The sequence below is a fragment of the Numenius arquata genome, chromosome 3 (genome assembly GCF_964106895.1).
Source record: "Numenius arquata chromosome 3, bNumArq3.hap1.1, whole genome shotgun sequence".
In the NCBI taxonomy this organism is placed as follows: Eukaryota; Metazoa; Chordata; class Aves; order Charadriiformes; family Scolopacidae; genus Numenius; species Numenius arquata.
The window spans coordinates 75476922-75485667 of record NC_133578.1 but is presented as its reverse complement, the minus strand read 5'-3'; the positions used below and the strand labels follow the sequence as shown (position 1 = coordinate 75485667).

At 45.4% G+C, this 8746-nt stretch overlaps 1 non-coding gene across 1 annotated transcript; it reads right to left on the bottom strand.

Moving 5' to 3' along the window:
* Nucleotides 1–270: 270 nt before the first annotated feature.
* Nucleotides 271–343, bottom strand: TRNAF-GAA (transfer RNA phenylalanine (anticodon GAA)). The gene has a single exon. It is a non-coding gene; the product is annotated as a tRNA-Phe (tRNA).
* Between the last annotated feature and the right edge of the window lie 8403 nt (nucleotides 344–8746).

Below are 8746 nucleotides of genomic sequence, written 5' to 3'. Positions count from 1 at the left end.
CCTGTCACTGTGGGCCACTGAAAAGAAACTGCCTCTGTGCTTTTCGCACCCTTCCTTCGGGTATTGATATACATTGATAGGATACTTCTTGATCCTTCTCTTCTCCAGGCAGAACAGTCCAGCCCCAGAACTCTCAGCCTTTCTTCATAGCAGAGATGCTACAGTCCCTTCATCATCATGATGGTCTTTTGCCGGACTCTCTCCTGTATGTCCATGTCTCTCTTGTAATGGTGTGCCCAGCACCGGGCACAGAAAACTACAGGAAAACATTGCTGAAGCCCGGGTTTGAACCAGGGACCTTTAGATCTTCAGTCTAACGCTCTCCCAGCTGAGCTACTTCAGCTCTGCTGTGGCACTAATTTTTGCCAAACCTGTTGGAATATAATTATCTTTCAGACTTTTACCATTCAGTCTGGCTTGCTGGACACTTAACTCTTTTCCTGTCCCTGAGGACCACTGAAAAGAGCCTGACTCCACCTTCTCCACACCCTCCCTTCAGATACTTACAGACATTGATGAGATCACCCTGAGTCTTCTCCTCTCCAGGTGTTCCATGGGACTTTGTGCATGGTTTAACTACAAAGGGGTTCAGAAGCAATGAGAGAAACACAGAAAGTGAGTTTCATCAGAAAGTGTTACACACAGGTTGGCCTAAAACCTTTCTTCTTCCCCAGTTTGAGAATTCTTTAATCTACAGATTGCTAGGAGCTGGGAGAATAGAGCAGAGAGACTATTCTGTGATTTTCTTCTTGACACTGTAGTTGTTTCCCTGAGTTCACTACTGTCCCAGCCTCACTTAGTCTGCCGGGCAGAAGCAGTGCCCCTACAAATAAAGCAGTCAGGGATTAGTGACACCCAGGGTAGGAAAACCGCTAAAGTCTTTGGGACTTGGGTGCAGTTTGACCTGTGTATTGTCCTGCAGCCAATTGAGCCATGCCTTTCATCTCAAATACAGTCCCACCACAAGAACTCCGTTCAGGCTGCCTAAATATACACATTCAGTACTGTTTGTGATACCTTAGGCTATGCCAGATGCCCCACAACTCTTACTCCAGAGGACTGTAGACTTTCTTCATGAGCCATCTCACATCTTTCAGCCCTGAGATGATGGCTTGAATGCCCCTGGGTTTCTCAAAAAGCACCAGGCATCTAGGAAAAAAATGTGGCTTCCTAGGTCAGATTGATGGTCCATCTAGTCCAGTTCTCTCCTTTTGAAAATGGCACAGGGAGATGTTCCATAGGATATCATGTGATGTGGCTGCAGTCCATTCCCCTTGTGCCATATTCAAGAAGTTGGAAGGAACATCTCCAGCTGGTCGTTCAGCATCTGTCTCTGGATCTATCACCAATGTTTAAGCCTACATTTAAACACCTGGACCAAACATCAACTATCAGAGACCAATAGGGTCAACAATTATCAAAGATCTTCGAATGAGAATGGTTGTGGTGGATAAATACACAAGAAAGGAATAATTATTACAGTCACATTTTCACTGGTAATATCCCTCCAGGCAGGTTTTCTGAAAGGCTGGATTAAGCTGACACTCCACAGAGCCCACATCATCCGAGCCCTGTTGGCTCTAAGTGAGTGGGTGACAAGGAGCCATCTGCAGGCTTCTCCCTCGGAAAGGAAGACCTGCCAGGTCAGCTTCTGTGGAAGCTTGGCTCACCTGTGACTTAGCTCTGCCCTTCCAGATGTCCCATTTTTGCTTCACCAGCTTTCTCCTTGTCAAGGAAAGTGACTGCAGAAGCCAAAGCACTTCTGTTTCTCACCAGCTTTCCTCAGACAGGAAGAAATGATCCCAACATGGGAACTGTGGTATTTGACAACCCACTCGGCCTCGCTGGAAATATTCAAGCTTCAGCTGGGTACAAAATTCCTGCTGAAAGATGAGCTACGCTACCATTTTGCAAATGTTAGCAGTGCTGGTGGAAACGATGAAGTGAAGGATCTGGTAAAGAACAAGCCTTGAAGGAAGTGCTACATTGCAGCTAAATTAGAAATTTGAGAACTGACTAGCTGAGAAGTTGGATAATTCAGATGGTGAAACATCACAACTGAAAGTCTATGAGCAAAGTCATCAGAAGGAAGACTTCTGTTGTCAGTTTAACATGTCATATGGAAGAAGTTGGAAGCTTAGACTTTCCCTCCTTGAAGAGAAAGAAATTAAACCTGTCCTTCTGGCTCAATTCAGACCTAAGGGTTGGAGCTCCACAGACAGCTCTGCTATGGGGAGTGAATGAAGTGGAAGGAGGAGTGAAGTTGGGGTGACCGCTCTGGCTGCCTTGTGGCAGGTCAAATCACAGCTTTTAGCAGATGCTGCTTTTTTGAACCAGAGCTGTGGACACCTCTCCCTACCACACACAGTGTTGCACTGTGCAATACAGAGATGGGGGAAAACTGCTTTGACAGCAGTTGAAAGACAGACGTATAGCCGCTGCGATCTCCTGCTGGAAATATACCCTGTCCCCATGACACTTATTTCCCACACTGAGACTGTCCATCTCTGTCCCCACTTTGCCCCCCTATGTCAGAAACTTTCTAATAGGTAGCCTTGTACTTCACCTTTGATTTCCTTCTGGTGCTTTCCTCAGGTCACTTTTATGTCCTACAGCCCAGAGCCTCTGTAGAGCGGGGGCTCCCTATACTCAAGTATACCTGTCCTCATTCTCCCCACCAAAACTCCTGTTTCAGTCACATCTTGAATTCTGTCTGTTTTGTTTTGGTGTCCCTATCCCAGGAAGGATGTGAAAGAAACCTAACCAGTGCAAAGGAGTAATAAAGTCACTTACACAAAGGGAATGGCTGTGTAAACCTCGTTTATTCAGTCTGGAAAAAGAAAGGGTAAAAGGAAGGATAGGATCTAGAGAGTTAGATTAGCAGTTCATTGATTATTGTGTCTTCTGATGAAGAGTTATCAGTTAAAATGAGCAAGTGCCAAGCTCAGAACAAATTAAAAAGAGGAGTTTCCTCACACAGTATCTGGTTATCTGTGCAACTCCCTGCCGCAGGATATTACAGATCCCCAAACTGTAGACACATTCAAAAGGTGACTGAGCAGATTAATGGAAGGAAAAAACTCCATGAAGAACGTGCAAATATGAAACTACCTACTTTGGTTCATGCAGTGGCTGAGCCACAAATCTCTGGAGATTAAGAGAGTACCTGGTGATATAACACTACATTATTTTTTTTCTGTTATTATGCAGTTCTATAGACATTCACTAATGGAAAATGCTTCAGACTGGGTTTTGAGCTAGTTGTTCTTTTGTACATCTTTTCTGGCACCTCCCTATGCTTATGCCCTGGCTTTTTGAGACATCAGGAAAGTGTCAACCTGTTACACCGTGTCGGCACAATGGGCAGAGACATGCTGGAGGTGTCATTTCATGCCATCAACCAACTGTTTGATCTACCACTCCCACACAGACGTTTGAGGCTTTGGCCATCTCAGATGACAAGAGTTCTCTCTGTCCACACTTTCCCTCTTCGCATTCTTCCAGTTTTCCTGTCACTCAAGGCACTGATCTGCCTGTGCTTTTTAAAATATCCATCTGGCATTAGCCAGATGCAGCCTTTCAAAACTTCTTGCATTACATCCATGTAGAAAGCTACCACTGAAGGCTTATCCCAACAGTTGATGTGTCTGGTCATATCGAGAGGCATGAAACTGGTCTTTGTGGGCCAGCCCTTGCTGAGGGCACTCTTTTGTTTTTGTTTTTTTTTTTTTTTAATGGGGTTCAACACATCAACCAGATAGAAGTGAAGAGAGCTGACCTTTTATACCCAACTCAGCACATCAGATTTGTGAGAAATCTTAGGTTTTATTGCAGATTTCCCGGCACCAGACTATGCCACTGATGGGATTTTGTCCTTTTTCTCTACTCTTAACCCAGCTTTCTGCACCAGGGGAGTGACAGACAACTGCAGGTTTGACATGCTATTGCTTTTCACATACTGACTTTGCTCTGATGTGTCAAATAAAGCACACGTTCCTCCTTTAGGTTTCTTGAAATTTTTCTGTCTCATTACACTGAGTGGGCTCCCAGTTTACTTGAAAAACATTTTTAGTGATTATCTCTATTTTGCTGTCGCTATTTTCTCTTCTTTCTCTTTTTCCAGACTTTTCTGAAAATGATCTCATTAAGAACATGGAACTCTTGTTTCTGAAAAAGGTTCCTTGAGGTTTGCAAAGGTCTCCCAGCAGGAAAGTTGCTTGTCTCCATTTTCCCTGCAGTTCAGTGGACCCCCAAGTGAGCCCATTAGCAAAGACGGTCTTCTTGGAAAAAGTTCTACAAAATATGCAACAGCAGCAGCAATAGCTCTGAAATGTAAGGCTCCAATAGGCAACAAACTATGTTTGCAAACCTCATCTTTGATGGCAGTTTAATATGGTAGGGAAAGAATGAGATAATGGCACAAAGGGGACTGTCAGTGCTTGGTAGCTACTGAAATAGCTGTGGGAGGACGGAATATGGGGCCTGAGATAACTCAATTGCTATTCTGGAGAGATAAATGCATCTTTGAAAAACAGAGTTAATGAAGTCCAGCTGCCAAACTATGCCTGTCACATAGCCGTTTCCTTCTCCTTCCGTAAGTCTGATGTCTAAAAGATGCTGAGATTGTTAGTTCATCCTTTGTGGGGGGGGTCACTAGTGGTTCTTTAAAGTTTTCCTTTAAGGTTTGGCTCTTAGGAATCCAGGCTACGAATAACAGCACTGCTGTCTTACATGCAGTATCCCCAACTTTGATGCATGTACCTTGGACGGAGGGATGCAGACTGTGGTCCTGCTGCTGCCTAAGAGAAATTACCTGGATCCCGTCCAATATTTGCAGTCTGCCCTGTACTGAAATACCCCCACACTCATTGGTAGGGAGACACAGCGAGAACAAAGCCCAGACCTGCCATTTAACTTGCCCCCGAGTCTGAATCACTCTTTTCTGAGAAAACTACATTTTTGTGTTTGCTCTAGTGAGTCTGTTATATAAAGAGAGAGACCCAAGAGATCTTGGATGGATTTCACCCAGAGAGGTGGGACAATTTGGAAAAGTAGAGGTCTATGTTCGTCAAATTCTTGTTTCCAATCGGACAAAGGAAGGTATTTGAGGCAGAACTTTATGGGGGTACCTCAGCTGCTGCACAGAAAAGAGAGGGCAATGGCCGTCTCCTTGGTTGTGTCCTGCATGGACCTAGGCTGACCAGACAACAGGAGAACACCTAGTCTGAGGGTTCTGTCTTGGAGCTAAGTACTGAGAGACACAAGTCTCAGCCTAAATTTGTTTTGTGCCAATTACTGAATATTGCAATTCTGCAGTTATTCTCAGTGTACAAGTCCTGTTGCTTTTCCCAGGCTTAATAACGTTTGCAGATCTTGCGCTGCCTCCACAAACTCACAGTGTACTATGCTTTCCCCAGATCTTTCCTGCAAGATGGATCGCCCACTGCCATTTCAACCCATCAAAACTTCATTTTCAGAAGGATAAACCAAATGCACTCGGGAATTACTTTTTAATAACTGTCAATAGACCAGAGCAATAAAATGGGTACTAAGAAGGAAGGCAAAAAAAGCACGAAGAAAACCCTTGTAAAAATAACAGGTGCGTTAAAGTATGTGTGGGTATGTAGGTATATTTGTAAGACAATAATACACAAAACAGGTGGTGTACCACCTCATTAGCAAAGCACTTTTTCTTGCCAAACAGGCTTTGGTGAGATTGCCTGAGAGGTTTCCCAGAAACTCACAAAATTAGTAGTAAACAACCTTTCTTGGGGGTTGGAAAATATTTTCTGACTCTGCCTAGCATCCCAGCCCCCTTCTGAAGTTTTTCTCTGTTTTGCAAAACATCCAGAAGTTATTGGGAGGAAAATTAGGGAACAAAAGAGGGGGAATAAAATGAGTATAGGCAGAATCCACTGTAATCATCTTCACATTGAAAAACATAAGAATGATTGCTTGGACAGTGATGGCATCTTGATGTATAAATGGGTTTGTTACTTAACTCTGGTGATTCATGCTGTCAGGCACAGGGATGAGGCAGCTGCCAAATTCGATGCTGGGAAGGAATTTTCCCTCCCAGAACAGACTGTCAGGGAATTTGCAAAGCTGAGGGGTCAATAAAAAGGGCCAGATATTGTTATGATGAACACATGGACAGGCAGGGGGAACATCCTGGAGCACAACAGCACTATCACGATCCTACCTCACGGTACAAAGCACATCCCAAAAATCAGTGCACAACCCATTAGCCTCTTCTCCCACAGCTCCAGCAGACCTGTAATCCACAAAGGGATGGCTTTGGTGGAGACTAGGTGAGTAAGACTGCTCCCCTGTTTCCTATGCATGAAGATTGGGGCATGGACCTCTTCATGTTTTTCACATCATCTATTTAATCTGCGTTTCTAAATAAAGCCAAACTGAAGCTACATGAGGCTTAGCTGTTGGGTGTCTGGGGTAGGGTTGTTGGATTTTTTTCTTTTGTTTTTAAAGACTGTCTAAAGAATGTGTTCCAGCTGCCTGGAAGGAAAAAAACAGAAAGAAAAAGAGAACAAAGGAAAAGAGTGGAGATATTTAATTGAGATAATTTTAGCTGTTCTAAATGCCACAGGCAATTCGAACAAATATTTAGAGAGAGAAGATGAGGAAGGAGAAGGAAAAAGTTCTTTGCTGGCTGTTCCGTCCCCAGACTAAGGGGAGGAAGGTATCTTTTCAGAGATCAAGCAGAACCCTACCTGGCAGCTCTTGGGTAATTGATTTTTGAGCTTCCGTGGTCTTCTCTGCACTCTGCCAGGCCACAAGGCACACTCATCCAGAGCTAATAGGGCCTGATGGGAAACCCTCTGTTTATGGGGCTGAGCAAAGAAATAAGGCACTCTCAGGGTGGGTGAACAGGGGTGACCAGCTAGGATGATGTGAATTCAGATCCCTTCTCGGGGGGGACGGATCTTAGGTGAACACCTGATGAGGCACTTCTGGGTCAGGACCAGACTTGGTCACTCCTTGTGAGATCCCTATGCTTTGTGTGTGACTGAATACGCACAATCAGGGAGATGGTTTTAGCTTTCCTGTGAGATATGGGATGCATGTCCTGGGGTATGTATTCCAAGATTTAAGGCTGGCAGGTCTATAGCTTGGTCTGGCCTGATGGATGTTTGATCAGTTATCCAAAATGGTAAAGCTCTTGCAGAAGATGGTTAATTAGCTATGAGGAGGTCAGAGCTCTTCAGTTGTGAGGAAATCATAATTCCTGTCCTAGTTAAAAGAAAGGTGTTTTGAACATGTTTTTCGGTAACTCCTGGGAAGCACACCCTACTCCATGATTATTCTGGACAATGACAACCTCCCTGTTAATAGTGTAAGTGGTAAATATGATTTTAAGACCCCTTGTGTCCACAACTAGAGCTTTAGGTAGAGGTTGATGTTGAGTCAGCATCCTGCACGACTGCTGGCAGAAACATGGGGGTACCCTGATGAGATTACGTTGCCCTCACAAGACTTGACGTAACAAACAAAGGGTGCACATCCCGCACGTGCAAAACTTGGGGAGAGAGTTGCAGAGTAAGCAGTGGATGGAAAGTAGAGGTCTGCGTGTGTTCATCATGGGGGTCATAAAACTCCAAATCTTAGGGTTTCCTCCCTCCTTCACAAACTCCCTAACTACTAGCATCACTTCAGAGAGCATTCCAAGCTCTGACCAAAGCAGCACTGCAGGTATCCTCTCCCCCTCCCCAATGAAGAGCCTGGGGAGGAGGAAAAATAGCTATAATCCCCTCCGGAGCAGGCACCACAGTTGGGGAGCTATACCCACATCATCCCTATTTTAGCAATCCCCCCAGGGGTGCTGTCCTGGTCCATTTTCACTCCCTGCAAAGCTCACCCCACCCGGCAGACTGTCTCCTTTCCCTGTTTGCAGGCAGGTGGGGGAAAGACAGGAGCGTGTGGCAGATCCAATCTCTCTGGCACACACGCTGCTCATCCCTTTTGTCTGCTCCTGCTCCCACTCACTCCTTCTCCCCCGCACACCCACCCACCTTCGTGTCTCATTCAGGGACAGCTCAGGACGCTCAGGTAGCCACGGGGATGGATAATAACCTCTACCAGGCTTCTCGTTAAGGAGCCCATTAATACAGAGCTGCTTGCTGCCTTTCCCTCCCCTTCCTCCCTGCAGCCAACCCCGACTGCTGAAAGACAGAAAATGGGGGTGTGAGGTGGGAAACCCAAGACACCGCATCCTCCCCCACAGCGTGGGCTAGGGTTTCTTTAAGAAGATCAGTGGCGAGGCCACAGTCTGTGTCAAGCGAGGAGAAATGGTGACAATAGGTAGAGAAGCATTGATTCACTTGGCCAGACTCCCCTGCATCTCCCCCCAGATCCTTCCCTCTCTCTTGTTGCAACATTCCTGTGAGGACCCATAGAGAGCTAAATCCTATTGTACTGGGAGTGAGCTGCCACCGCCTCCCCAGCATCCACTGGTCTGCAATCAGGAGCCGTGGAACTGGGCAGCACTCCCTGTCCCATCCCCATAGCCCTACAGCAGGACTACCTCTCCCCAGGTCATGTCTGAAGGACATTAAAAAAATAATTCCTCAATCCTTAGGGACCTTTCATTAAAATCAGGCATAAATAACCCTGGTTACAATTGCAGACTCTGATTATTTTTCTCCCCTTTTCTCCTTTTTCTTTTTTTCCCCCAGTTTTGGTCTTGCTAAGGCTGAACAGATCTGTGAGGAAAATCTTCCCTTCTCAG